Source organism: Curcuma longa, chromosome 14 (genome assembly GCF_044706935.1).
Source record: "Curcuma longa cultivar G26 ecotype Majalengka, Jawa Barat chromosome 14, ITB_CL_G26_1.1, whole genome shotgun sequence".
In the NCBI taxonomy this organism is placed as follows: Eukaryota; Viridiplantae; Streptophyta; class Magnoliopsida; order Zingiberales; family Zingiberaceae; genus Curcuma; species Curcuma longa.
Window position 1 is genome coordinate 10072962 of NC_133874.1, and position 15270 is coordinate 10088231.

Here is a 15270-nt window from a genome sequence, read left to right on the forward strand (position 1 = left end):
AAAATAGGAGTGTGTTTTGATTTTGTCTATTCTTGATTCTCAAATAATTACAAGGTAATATTTTTAATGTTAAAGGGAGAAAATAGATGATGTTGCCTATTATGCCCTTACAAATCCAACTAGAAATGACAAACTTTGAGTATGGTTATATAGGTAGATGTTGTATATTTAATAACGTATTGAGCGTGACTTATCATGAGAACTAATTTTGATATGATACTTAGTATTTGTAAAGTGTCTTATATAACTTGCCCTTCAATGTACAATTACCATAGTCATCTAATAATAAGAAGATTAAGATAGTTTGATATTTATAAGTTTAACCTTTGAGAGAACTGTATATATATTTTCCATTGAGTATATTGTTAGCATTTTAAACGTGAATAATCATCATAGAATTAATTATTTACTCCAAGTTCTTTGAACTAATTAATTTTGAAGATGATCAATCCAAATCCAAGAAAGTTCCAATCAATTGTACATTTGACTCTAATCACTTCAAAAGTAGAGTTTTAAAAAAAAATCTAATCTCACTCATACCCCATTATACAAGTTCACTCAATTCATCCTCATAAGAGTTTATCATGTTGTAAGATTTCCACCCTTTGAGACGTCACTAAGCCAAGAGGCAGCTTGCTTTTCGATCTTCCATGCTTAAAGACCTTGTCTCCAAATTTCATCATCTCATCTCTTGAAATATATTCAGAGGTGAATAAAACTTGGACAAAAAGATTTTACAATAAATATAAACAAAAACAAAAGAAAAGAAAAGCTTGTATCACAAAAATTAGAGTTTAAAAGTAGAGACGTTAAGCTAAAAAAATAAAAGACTATAAAAGAAATAATAAAACTAGTCGAATAATGGAGCGACTATAAAACAATTGCTTTTTCTTGTTTGACAAGATCCCTTTGCTTCTCTATTTCTAGCATTAAAAATTAACTTAATAAGTTTCAATTGGTTGTTCTATTTAATTCCAATCAATTCAAATTCTAATTAGTCGACTGAAATATTGATCATGGAAGTCATGTATGCCAATTAAAATCTCCGTTAAACTCACTACTTGTCTAGTCAACTCAAATCCATTACAATTGCCTCAATGAATGCCAGTCAATTCATCTTGATTCCCAAAATACTTTAGGCCAACTCCAATTCAATCTAATTGATTTAAGTGGATAAGATCTACTCAAACAGTTTAAATTTTCAAATTTAAATGGTGGATGAATTTACTATCCAATTGACTCAACTCAATCTAATCAACTTAATTCACTTCTCGTCAACTTAGTTAGAAGCAAAATCTTTTTATTTGCAAGAAAAATATTTTAAGTTGATTCAACGGTTCAACCCACTTGAATTGAACTTTCAAGTAAATCAATCATCGACTATGAATCAAAAATAATTATTTTTATTCAATTTCACACTTGAGTAAGTTCCCAAAATTCGATTACACAAGATCATATATTTTTTTTACCAAAATATGGTTCTACATTTTTAAAGAATAAAAATATATTAAAATATTAAAATTATATTAATAAATGTTTAACTTTGGCAATAATAAGACATGAGAAATCTTTGCAATACATATTTTTTTAATCAAAATATAATTTTATATCCAACTATATTCTTATATTATAACCTTATATTATATGTATTTTATATATTAATTTCATTTTCTTAGTGGTATTTTTAGGGGTTTTTTTTCCATTAGAGATTATTAATTAGAATTCCAACATGTGAGATGAATATGTCGGCAACATTTTAAAGACACTAATTTTTTTTCGTTCTCTAAATCAAATACCTTAGTTTAAAAATTCAAAGCACGGATCTTCCTCATTTTTTTTTATTTATGATTAAAATATTTTTTTATAATTGAGTTGGTATTCGAGTGGTAGATTTATAATAATAGAGAGGTCTAAATCCCCGCATATGTGTTTAAAGAATTAATTTTTTTCATTTAAAAATTCTGTCCCGGATGAGTATTATCATCTTTTATTAAAATATTCTTATCATATAATTTTATAATAAATCAATTCTAAATTGCAACCAGAGTGTGAGAAATCCCAATTTTATCAATTTGGAAGTATTTTTTTTATCAAAAGACATTAATTCTGTCATGTCAGAACTCATAATTAATTGCAAAGGGTTAGAATTTGCATGCTCTGGTAAATTCTGCAATTTTGTCCAAGAAGAAATTTGTAAATAATAATCATCTCATAAGTCGTCCTTGCTTTGCTTTGTGTGAGAAAGTAGCAATCTACCAAGCAATCTAGCAAGCAAGTTTAAGATTGTTTGGAGGAAAATATGGTGCAGCAGCTGAAAGACAAAGCTATTTTGGCCTAGCGAAAGATTTCTGAGGTTAGTTTTATACTTGATTGTTTTCTGTCACCTGATCCATTTCCCTTCCCTTGTGCTATTTCCTTCTTGTGTTTGATCGTGGCATCTGTAGCTACTTGAATCATTGTGATCTTCAAGGGAAAATCATTTGGAAATAAGATGAATAGCACATACGATGAGGGAATTGAGACATCAGTACTGGACATGAGCTGGGTAGCCTCATTGGAGAAGAAGGTGTCAGACACAAAATTTAGGGACAGAAACAGAGAGCCAACAATCTACAGAGTCCCGGATATCTTGAAAAGTGTCGACCCCAAAGCCTATGAGCCATTGCTAGTCTCGCTCGGCCCCTACCACTGCGACAAACCTCATCTACAGGCCATGAATCAGCTCAAATGGAAGTACCTCAAGTTTGTCCTCGAGCAGAACCCTGGTGTTACCTTGGTGGACTATCTGGATCAGATCAAGAAGCTGGAAACGCAAGCACGTGATGCCTATTCGGAAGAAGTGAAGATGAGCAGCAACAGTTTCGTGGAAATGATGTTGCTGGACGGATGCTTTGTGATGCTTACAATAATGGAGTGGAACACAGAGATGAAGATTTCAGAAGAGAGTACCAGTGGACTCGAGTACAAGTACAACAAGATATCTTCTTGCTCGAAAACCAGCTTCCTTTCTTTCTTCTTGAAACTTTGTACCAATCTGCATTTCCTCAGGGTGAACCCTTCCTAAATCTAACATTAGAGTTCATCAACATGCGTACCTCAAGCAACTTGGAACTTCCCTCAGACAAGGAGACTTTTCACCACATAATTCATCTTTTTCATTCTTGCATTGATCCGACAAGAAACGATGGCAATGGAAATCAGTCCTCAACATTTGGCTTCCTCCGCCAGTACTGTAAGCTAGTTAAAACGGTACTCGTATCGTTGCCATCAAAGCTGTGCTCGTCTTTGTTATCGCAGGTGAACAAGATATGCACTGTTCGAGATGCTAACCTTGAGGAGGATCTCCAAGTCTTTGCCTTACCATGGATGCCTAGTGCTACAATATTAAATGAATCTGGGATTCACTGTTGGAAAAATAGAGAAGGGAAAAGAAAAACTTTGTGGAAGAAGATAAATTAAAATATGGATGAATCTACTCAATTTCTCGTTATTCTTAATCTCTTATAAACATTACATATTTATAGGCTTATTAGATAAGCACTATCCTCAAATACATTGAATCTAGACCCTTTCTTTCCACCTCATCCATATCGCTACAAAATCATTTCTATCCATAATACCACTGCCACATTATTTCTATCCATAATATCGCTGATATGAATATCGCTGCCATATCATTTCTTTCCATAATATCGCTGCCATATCATTTCTATCCAAAATTAAGTTTACTTTCCAACATCCCCTCTTAAATTTAATTTTGTGATTCCAAGTAAATTTCGCATCTTGATGAAATCTTCAAACTTCAGTGGCTTGGTAAATATGTCAGCGACTTGATCTTTAGTCTTCACATAGACTAGCTCCACATCTTTGTTCTTCACATGTTCGCGAATAGAATGAAAGCGAACATCAATATGCTTACTTCTCTGATGATATACTGGATTCTTCCCCAATGCAATTGCCGATTTGTTATCAATGCAAATTTGAGTTGCTTCATTTTGTTCAAATTTTATCTCCTTTAGCAAACTTCTTAGCCATATCGCATGACTAACGCATGAAGATGCCGCAACATACTCTGCTTCACAAGTGGAAAGAGTAACAATAGGTTGTTTTTTTTGACATCCAAGAAAATACCGTATCTCCAACGAAAAATGCAAAGCCGGAAGTGCTTCTCCGGTCATCACAGTCTCCAGCCCAATCACTATCCGAATATCCAACAAGTTGAAAATTGTTAGAGTGAGAATAAAATAATCCATGATTTAGAGTACCTCGGATATAACGAAGGATTCGCTTGGCCGCTTTCCAATGAGTCTCTTTAGGCTCCTCCATGAACCTACTCACAAGACCGACTCCATATAATATATCCGGTCGAGTACAAGTTAAGTACCGTAAACTTCCCACCAAGCTTTTGAAAAGTGTGGGATCAACCGTCCTTCCTTCATCACTCTTGGATAGCTTTGTTCCGCAGTCCACCGGTGTGTTAATTGGATTACAATCATCCATTCTAAATCTTTTGAGGACCTCCTTTGCATATTGTTCTTGAGTCATAAATATGCAATCAACTCCTTGTTTCACCTCCAAGCCGAGAAAGTAGGACATATGTAACAACCCTATTTTCCCCACTTAAGATTTTGGTTAGTTTTGGAATATTTCATAAATATATTTGGGTTAGTTGTAAATAATTCTAATGAATTGGTAAAGATTAAGGAGGAGTTAATTATTAAGTTTAATAATTATGTTATGTAGTTAATTTTTATTGGACTCATTTGGGTTTAACAATTGAATCTATTAGGCCAACCCAATTAAGAGTTTAATTAAATTAATTCTTAATCCAATAAGGAGCTCAATTAGCAGCCCAATTAGAACCTTCCAAAAGCCCAGTCCATTGATGATTAGTGGATTGGTATTGAACCCGTTAACCCGCCGCCCGTTAAGAAAAACCTAAGCCGCACTTTATTCCTCTCCGCGTGACTCGCGCCCACGCGAGCCGCGTCCGCCGCCCGATTCCGCCGGCGAAAAGCTCGGAACGGACCGAGGAAGAGGACTATAAGAGAAGGCCGCGACCAAAACCCTAGCGACCGATCTCCCTCCCTCCTCCGCCGCCGCTGCGTGAAGAGGAACAGAGCCGTCGGTGCCGAAGCCTCCCCCTCCACAGCGTCGCCGCCCTGCAAGCAGCGCCGGTCTTTCTCCCTGGGGTTGCCACCGCCGCCTGCGACGCCCTCTGCTCAGCACCGTCGCCAACTCGTCGATTTGCAGCCGGCCGCGTGAAGACAGCTTTCGCCGCCGCCGCGTGGAGAAGCAACGCCGGCCTTTTCTCTCCGGTTGCCACCGCCCAGCCAGCCGCCCTCCGCCGGAAGCACACCGACGCCGCCATCTCCCCCTTTCCTCAGCCTCCGTCCGCCGAGCAGCCGACGCTGCCCTGTTCGGCCCCGTTCACGCGAAGAAGACGAAGACCAGATCTTAATTAATGGGGTTAATTAGATAAGGTAAGGGATTAATTGTAAGATTTTAATTAGGTTGATTAATCGAGTAGGATTAATTAATTAAGAGCATTAGGTAATGAATTAAGGTTCATTTGATTAAGCTGGTTAATTAGAATTATTAATCTGGATTAATTAAGTTTAGTGATGTATTGAATTAATCAGGTTATAAATTAGTATTCGATTAATGATTATAGTTTAATCAGTAATTAATTAGTTAATCCGTAAATGGGTTTTAATTAGTAATTAATTGATAGTTAATCGAAAGATTAGTTAAGTTAATTGGAGTAGTTCGATTATGATAGATTGGGTTAATTAAATAGTAATTAACTAATTAAGGTTTCATTAATCCTAGTGAATTGGTTAGGTTAGGTTTATTAGTAGTGGATTCATGAAGTAATCAAATTAAATAGATTAATTGGAAATAGTAAGTTGATTTGGGGTACGATTAACTCTTGACCCAATTGAGTAATTAGATTAGGTTAATAATTTCGATTAAGTTATAGTTATGATTTTTGCTAGGTCGCGCGAAGAAGCTGCTAGAACACATCGGAGAAGATCTCCGATTTCATAAACCTTAGCATTTAAAACCTAGTGAGCAGACAAGTAAGTACATCTCTCACCTGCAGTATGAGTTGTTCCGTTACTTTCGTTATTGTTTCCATGATGTGATTTGATAGAGCATGCATACAGTATTCCTGCCATGACATCATTTTAAGTTAAAGCATGTGTAAATTGTTTCTTTCAAAATTGCATGATATACGAAGTATAAGAAAGGTATTTTACTTTATTTTGATGTTGACAAGTACCGGACCGTGAGGTGTCCAAGGGATGGGCTCCATAAGTTGCCCCTAGGCCGCGAGGTGCCTAGTACGCTCTAATCGGCTTCGGTGGCTAGCTACCCTGAACCGGTTAGGGATGCGCGCATTGGTACTTTGTCAGGGCCCAAAGGATGGATGTTTAGTATGTTTAATTATTATGGAATAGTATGTTTTGAAAATCCCCTCACATGTTTAGATATGAACATTCATGTTGCATAAATCAGTTATTACGAAGTTTTCTATGGTTTTTGTGAGTTAGATGATATACTTACTAAGCGTTGCTTATAGTTTGCATTTCCTTATATTGCAGATAAATAAAAGGAAAAGTTTTATGCAGCTGGAGAAGTGTTTGATGTGTGGTGTCGGCGGAACCGCGGAATAAGATCAAGAATTATATAAATGTTTATTTTATTACGAATTCAAGCATTTGTAAGAGGAGGGTTTTTACCCATTAAATTCCTAAATAATTTCCTATAACCATCCATAAAGGAAGTTTGTTCTAGTGATCCGCAATCAAACTCATCCGATGGGGAGGAAGGCACTATAGCCAACGCGCAAGTTTGACGCATCACTTACAAACCAGTAATGGAGACCACGGGAATAAATAATTCCCTCTCCCACTTAGTTATTTAATGCGAGGAATTTTAATTATATTTGCATATTTAATAATTCAAAAATTAGTTTCCAGGCTGTGGCGAGGCAATGACCTTCTTCCCCAAAAGACGCAAAGGCCTTATGGGTTATTGGAGCAACAACCACTTCTAAGACAAAACTTAGGAATTAATTAAATTATGCTTATATAATTTATACCAAGCATTACCTAGTATTACCTAAGTATGCCTTAACATTAATTATGCATGCATACATAATAACTCAAAAATTAGTTTCCAGGCTGTGGCGAGGCAATGACCTTCTTCCCCAAAAGGCACAAAGGCCTTATGGGTTATTGGAGCAACAACCACTTCTAAGACAAAACTAATTTAAGAATTAATTATATTATGCATACATAATTAAACATTAAGCATAACCCAACACTATCTAAACACGCTAAACTAAGCATGACCATAAATAGTATATTTTATGCTTATGACGGTAAAGAAATAAAGCATATAATTAAATAGCATAAAAGAAAGCAATAAATATGGAAAAAAATTATTTTCCAACTATTATGGCCTCTTCTATATCCGCCGTTCTTCTATATGCCTCCTTTGCCGTCCGTCCATCTTGTTTCCTTCTCCGTTGCGTCTCCGGTCCTCATCGTAGCACCACGCACGTCCAGAGTACAAGATAAAAATTTAAATTTTACAACTATCAATCCTATACTCCACAAAGGAGTTTACATGTAATCTAGATTGAATAGTAAAATTTAAAACTATACAGCGTCCCGCTGTGCTTAATTATACAATTTATAAAACAACCTCGACATGTCCGAGGGAAAAAAATTGTACAACACAACACACCACACATACAAAATTCACACAAGGCCATAATAGTTGGAACTAGGATGCCTGCAACCAAAGAGTTAATCTAATTGCACATCCTACTATTAACTAAGCCTAATTTGCATGCGTCTAGTGCATATAACTGAAAACAAAACACACAGAGGCCGTAAACCTCGCTCTGATACCAATTGAAGGGAGTCGCTCGGAAACCGTTCCGTTGATTTCCCTTGTACAAAAATTTTTCGTACAAAGGACGAAACTTTCCAAGAGGCCCCGCGGATCGCTGGCTTCTTGTGTTTGTTTTCAGGTTCCATACAAAGGTAAATACAACTAAAAGAATTGCAGCGGAAAATAATTTTAGTTGTACCTTTCACCTTAGAATTGTGTGGATGAAGTTTGTACCCGAAGACCTCTTGATCTTCTGCTGTATTCCTCTCCTCTTCTCGAACGTTGTGTGGGCAACGATCCTTCGAGAATTTCTCCACCAGAATTCTCCTCTCCGATGGCTAGCAAACTTTCCTTCCTTCTCTTTGTCTGGAGAAAAGAGAAGAGGAAGAGGAGGTTGGCTGCCGAGAGTTTCGGCCACCAAAGGTTTGTTTCGTGTGTTCAAAACCTTGCAAGGTCCTCTTTTATAGCCTAGCCATCGGATAAACATGGTATGATTTGAATCATAAATATGGTATGATTTGAATCATAAACATGGTATGATTGGAATCAATCAGATCTGAGAATTTGGTATGATTTCGGAAGTTACCAATTCGAACCGAGGTGCTTAATCGATCAAGGAATCGATTAAACATCGTAACTTTTTCTCATTAAGCCTGGTAATCGATCAGGTGATCGATTACCAGCTGGTAATCGATCAGGTGATCGATTACCAGACGATCTCCCACGGAGCTTGGTAATCGATCAGCTGATCGATTACCAAGGTGTGTAATCGATCAGTTGATCGATTACACTGCTTTGTATGGGTTCGAATGCCTGGTTTCTTCACGAATTCTTCCAAGGCGGATTTGAGGATTTCCAGAGGCTACAGCAGGGACCTAGAGGAGGAATTGGTTTTGGTCTCCCGATGGGCTTAAGCTTCCCATGTTCTTCACCGAACACACAGCTTAAGTCTATCAATAATAACTCATTCCACTAGAGAGTTATTATTGCACTACCGCACCAATCCCATATTATAATATGGGCTCCTTCTTACTATAAGTACATTAATCTCCCTGTGTTTAAGATATCGTATGTCCGTCAATTAAATGAGTTACTGACAACTCGAATTTAATCAACTTCTAATCCAAGAGTAGTACCACTCAACCTTATTATCATGCGGACAAGGTCCACCTGCAGGGTTTACATGATAATCCTTATGAGCTCCTCAAGGGGACATCATCAGCCTAGATTATAGGACACAGTTTCCTTCTATAATCAACAACACACCATGTACATAATACTACTTCCTAACTCATCGGGCCTTTTGATCTATCGTTCTAAATCTCACCCTTTGATGAATCAAAGAAGTACATACTAAGTACATGTGTTTGTTATTATATCGGGATTAAGAGCATGTACATCTATAGTAACAGAGGTTTAGTTCGATTATATAGTCAGTATAAATCGAACAATCCTCAGATGGTCCTGCTCAATACACACTTAGTGTACTAGTGTAATTCTATAGTCAAGACAGACTAAGACCAAATTACACTACAACCACTCCAATGGTTTGTCCAATCCATCTTGGTTGTGAACACTGTTTATAATCTATAAGGAACTGATAACATGGTCTTCTGTGTGTGACTCCGCACACCATGTTTATCTACAATATAGATTAAATGGACACTTGCATAAAAACTAAATGCAAATATTGACCAAATGTGATTCTTATTTCAGAATGTTTATTTACATAGCTAGGATTCTGGTATACATCCCAACAACAGGCATGGTTCAGCTGCCTCTGTTTGCTTCACTTACGCCTTCTCCATCTTGCTTCCAGCTCTTGGTTCCTACAAGACAAGCATACAAACATGCAAGAAACCTAAACATTACCCTATGTGTCTAACTTTAGATTTCTGATGAAATCTTACGTTAGTCTGAACGTGCCCTTACCCACTCCACTCAGGAGAAGTTTTGCCAACAAGTCCTCTAAACTTGTTGGATTTCTCGTTTAGCCATGATCCTCAACCCCTAGGAATTTGTTACTAGGCCACGGTCCTCCTGACCGCCTAGACTTTCACCAAGTCTTTGGTCCTCCTGACCTTACTCGCTTGGACTTTGGTTACGCTTCCCGGTCCTTCGACACTACATGGACTTGCACCTGGTGCACTTGACCTTACTAAGACTTCTGTCTGATTCTTCAAACCAGGACTTATCTTTGCCTAACCTACAACTAGGATTTTCCCTTGCCTAGCCTACAACTAGGACTTTTCCTACCTAGCTTCACTCACCAGGACTTCCTTGCCCAATCATACAGATCAAGACTTTCACTGACTAGTCTAACCGACTAGGACTTCTTTCTAGTCGTCTAGTCTGACTAGACTTCACTCATATCCAAACATCAGGTCCTATTTGGATTAACCCTTTGGTCAAACTGACCAAACCTAGGTGTATTGTCAAACATCAGAACTCTAGACAAGATCTAGTGCTTCTTGCACCAACAATCTCCCTCTTTGTGATGTTTGATAATTTCTTAAGTTAATATGAATTAGAATTTTAACAATCTGGAAAAATTCTATATTATTAATTAAAATCCCTTCTCCACCTTTTCACACATCAAAAAATTTGATTACCTTTAAGTCCATTTTCTTTTGCACCAACAATAATGGTAATGCCTATGGTTACGACTAAGTCTTGATAGTTCTTGAAAAACCATAGTAGATTTCAAATAATTTTGAAAGAGACTTTTCACAAAAAGTATTTCATAGTATTTTATCAATATAATTTTCAAAATAACTTTTGAAATGATTTTTGAATGAGTATTTTAAAATAATTTTTAAAATGATTTTCAAAATAGATTTTAAAGCATGTTTTCAATTTTTTTTAAATATAAGTTTTGAGACAATTTTCAAAATAATTTTGCAAAGTCTTTTTAAATCAATTTTTTAAAAGATTTTCAAATAATTTTTTTCAAGCATAAATTTTTCAATAATTTTTAAAATGATTTTTAAATCAATTTTTCAACAGATTTTTCAAACATACGTTTTGAAAAGATTTTCAAAATAATAATAATTTTTAGAGTATTTTAAAAATAGATAATTTTTTTAAAAAAAATTAGTTATTATCCTTTTAAGTTAGAATCTCTCCCTTTACCAGACATGTCTTTGGGGCTCTTTGTTAATCACAAACCAATCTCCCTGTGTGTCTTAGGGTTTGATCCAAATTAACAGGATAATGTATAATATTTTAGAATGATTTTGAAATATATTATAAAACATTTTAAATGATTTTTTAAAAAGTTTTTCAAGAGAAGATAATTTTGAAATAATTTTACTCTTTGATTTGGACCTCCCGCTAAATCTGACACTTCCTTAGGGCTCTTTGTTAACCACAAGATAAACTCCCTAAGTGTCTTAGAGGTTAATCTAAATCAACCAGAGGTAATAAGTTAATATTTTTAAAATATAATTTTTTATTGAACTTTTAAGTTTGGACTCCCTCTAAATATGACACTCTTTTAGGGCTCCTTGTTGACTATATAGTAATCTCCCTATGTGTGTTAGAGGTTGTTCCAAGTTAAAAGCATAATTTGTAAAATATTTTATAAAATAGGAGTTTTAAAAAGTATTTTTTTTCAAAATATTAGAATTTTTAAACTTAGTTTTTAGGAGGTCTTTAAAAAATAGATGTTTCAAGAATAACCTCCCCTGAACTAGGCACTCTCCTTAGGACATTCTTGTTAACCACAAGGATTTTCTGCCTATGTGTCTTAGGGTTCTTAGACTTAGTGTTGACTTATATGTTTGTGTTTAAGTGTTGGTCAACCAAATTTTCAAATATAATATTTTGAAACTATATTATAGATACACACAACAAGCATAAATTTCAAGTAAATATCAAGTTTTTCAAAAATAATTTTTATGAAAATAGTTATAATAATTTTTGAAAAGTTTTTTAAAATTTTATATTTTAATTGTTCTTATCATCTCACCTTTTCTAAGTGCCTCAGTACATGACATGCAAGTGTTATCTTAAGGATTATATGAGATGAGTTGTCAATTTTATCTTTATTAATTTTAAATTTAAGTTCTAATGAGTGTTTGACCTTGTGTTAGATTCAGGTTTAATCGTCAGTCAATTAAGTCCACATTTCAAAAATTGACTTTCAAGTCGTGGCGAGACAAGGGCCTTCTTGGTTATCGGAACGACGACCACTTCCTTAGACAAAGTCTTTTTAAGAAATTATGACCTTAATCAACTTCTTGAGAAGGCTTGGTCTAACTAGTCTAGGATGTGGCGAGGTAGCTTCGGTCAATTCCACTTAACTAAGCAGATCAATCAAGGTACTCCTTACCCCACTTGACTACCCAGACTAAGCTTCCCTAATGTACTATCTTCTCGCTCCACCCTGGTACTATGTTGGAAAGTGTCAACCATTCATGTATCGTTAACTAATTGTTCTAGATTAAGCAACAAATAAACATGATGACATGATATTTATATACAATTAAAATAAGAAATATACATAAACATGACAATTATGCATAAGTCAAATAATTTAAGTAATTTTTTAATTTTTAATAATGTATCAAATTCTTGATTTGATACATTTTGTGTGGACCCCCGAATGTGTCAACCCACTTTGACTCATTTTAAATTTTACTAATTTCTTGTTTCATTTAGTAATATTTTAAATTAATTTCAAAATTATAAGTATTTTATAATTAAGTTCATAGCTATTGAATTCCTATTAAGTTATGTTTAAATTTGAATTTTGAATTTGAGTTTTGAATTTTGAATTTAAAATTTTGAATTTAAGTTTTAAATTTGAAATTTAAATTTTAAATCTAAAATCTGAATTTTAAGTTTATGTTTTGAATTTTTAATTTAAGTTTTGAATTTTGAATTTCTTATTTGAATTTTTTTTATTAATTTTTTAATATTGGGGATTTAATTCTAGATTAAGTTTTGTTCTATAATTAAATGGAACATGATGATAATTAATTCAACTTCGAATTATTAAGATTTAGATTTGACTTGTTAAAATTCATAAAATTATTTTTTAGAATTTTATACTTTAATTTTGAATTTTTAGATTTAATTTTAAAATTTTAAAATTATTTATTTTTTATAATAAAAAGGTACACAGTTATAGTTAATTTTATTATTTAATTTTAAATTTTTAATCTTTAAATTTGAATGATTATTTTTAAGATTTGAATATTTATTGTAAGAATTTTTAAGATTTAATTTTAGATTTTTTATAATTAAATTATTAATTTTAGAATTTATTTTGACAGATTTTAAATTTTTCTTTTTATTAGAATTATCTTGATTATTTAATTTTGAATTACTAAATAAATTTAAATTATTTAACTTATCTTAATTGTTGCTAATTTTATCTTATTTGGTTAAATTTGTATTAATTTAAGATTTATTAAATTAATTAAAGTTGAATTATTAATTATGAATTATCTTAGTTGAATAAGTTAAAGAATTGATCTAATTTTTTATTTATTTGAATTAAATCTAGATTAATTAAATTTAAATTATTAATTATTGAATTTTTTAGATTTGAATGGGTCAAGTTATTATTTAATTTGGATTTTTAATTTATTTATTTAAATTAGGTAAATTTTTATTTTTGATAATGTCTAAGTTTAAATTTTTCAATTTATTTAATTTAATTATTTAATAAAATTTCAGTTTTATTTAAATTTTTTAAATTTTAATTGTTCAAATTTGAATCAGTCTATCTATTTTAATTATCTAAGTTTTCTTTGTTATTAAAATTTAAATTTTTTAAATTTTCTAAGTTATCCAAGTTTGAATTTTTCAAATTCTCTAAATTTTCTAAGTTATTAAAATTTAAATTTTTTAAATTATCTAAATTTTCTAAGTTATCCAAATTTAAAATTTTCAAATGGTTTCAATTTATCAAATCTAACTTATCTAAATTTTTAGAAAAAATAAATCTAGCATACAACCTAGGGGTATTTTTGTAAATATATAAATTTGACGGTATCGCATCCCTTAATTCTGGTTTCTTCTCTGTCGTTTCCTCTCCGGGTACTGGTTCTTGTAATGTCCGCATTTTTGGCACTTGAAGCCCTGAATATGTTCTTTGTTCCTCCGGGCTCTTAGCATCGGTTACTCCTTTACCGCCGGTGGTGTCGTTCGATTCTTACGAGTAGGACACTAGTTTTTATAGTGTCCTCTCTCCCTGCACTTAAAACAAATAATATGATATTTAAAACAAACTTTAAAATTAATACATTCTCCCCCTCCATCTTTGCCTTTTTGCTCCCTTAGCGGTTAGTCCAATCAAGAGCACGCCGGCTCTGATACTAATTGTAGGATTGTGATGCGTGCTAGAGGGGGGTGAATAGCGCGGTCGTCACTTTTTTGTTCGTTCATTTTATCAGAAAACTAAGCAGCGGATATTAGTGATGGGAAAGTCTTGAAAAACCGTTCCGGTAGATTCTTGCAGAACAAAAATTTTCTCGGAAACGATCTCAAGTTGCCCTCATAGTCGATCAAACTTCGTTTGATCGACTCGTTTAGATCATTGGGCTCTTGTGTTTGGTTTACAGGTTCCAATATGAAAAGCATAATTTAATTAACGTGGAAACATTAAATTATATCTTATGAAGTTTGTACCCGAAGACCTCTTGATCTTCTGCTGTATTCCTCTCCTCTTTTCGAACGTTGTGTGGGCAACGATTGTAGGATCTAAAAGGATGTCTGTATCTCCACAATGGTATGATATTGTCCACTTTGGGTCTAAGCCCTCATGGTTTTTCTCTTGGGCTCTACCCAAAAGGCCTCATACCAATGGAGATACTTTCCATCCTTTTAAATCCATGATCTTTCCCATGTATTTTAGATGTGGGACTATGTTTGCACACTTGCAACCCAACAATCCCCCCCTTAAACAAAGGACCACTGGAAGCTCCGCTACCATTTCTCATGGTCCGGCTATCATTTCTCATGGTCCGGCTGCCATGTCCTTCATGGTCCGGCTGCCATGTCCCTCATGGTCCGAGCCTCCCCTATTTCCTTTGTTTTCCCCGAGGGTCCCCACATGGCTAGATCTGGATCATGGCTCATCCGGCGGTAAGTCCGGTGAAGAGCGGCCTTGCTCTGATACCAATTGTAGGATCTAAAAGGATGTCCGTATCTCCACAATGACATGATATTGTCCACTTTGGGCCTAAGCCCTCATGGTTTTGCTCTTGGGCTCTACCCAAAAGACCTCATACCAATGGAGATACTTTCCATCCTTTTAAACTCATGATCTTTCCCATGTGTTTTAGATGTGGGACTATGTTTGCACCCTTGCAACCCAACAACGATCCTTCGAGAATTTCTCCACCAGAATTC

At 34.2% G+C, this 15270-nt stretch overlaps 1 pseudogene; it reads left to right on the forward strand.

Moving 5' to 3' along the window:
• Positions 1 to 1778: 1778 nt before the first annotated feature.
• LOC141844872 (putative UPF0481 protein At3g02645) lies at positions 1779 to 3459 on the forward strand (annotated as a pseudogene).
• The last annotated feature ends 11811 nt before the right edge of the window (positions 3460 to 15270 follow it).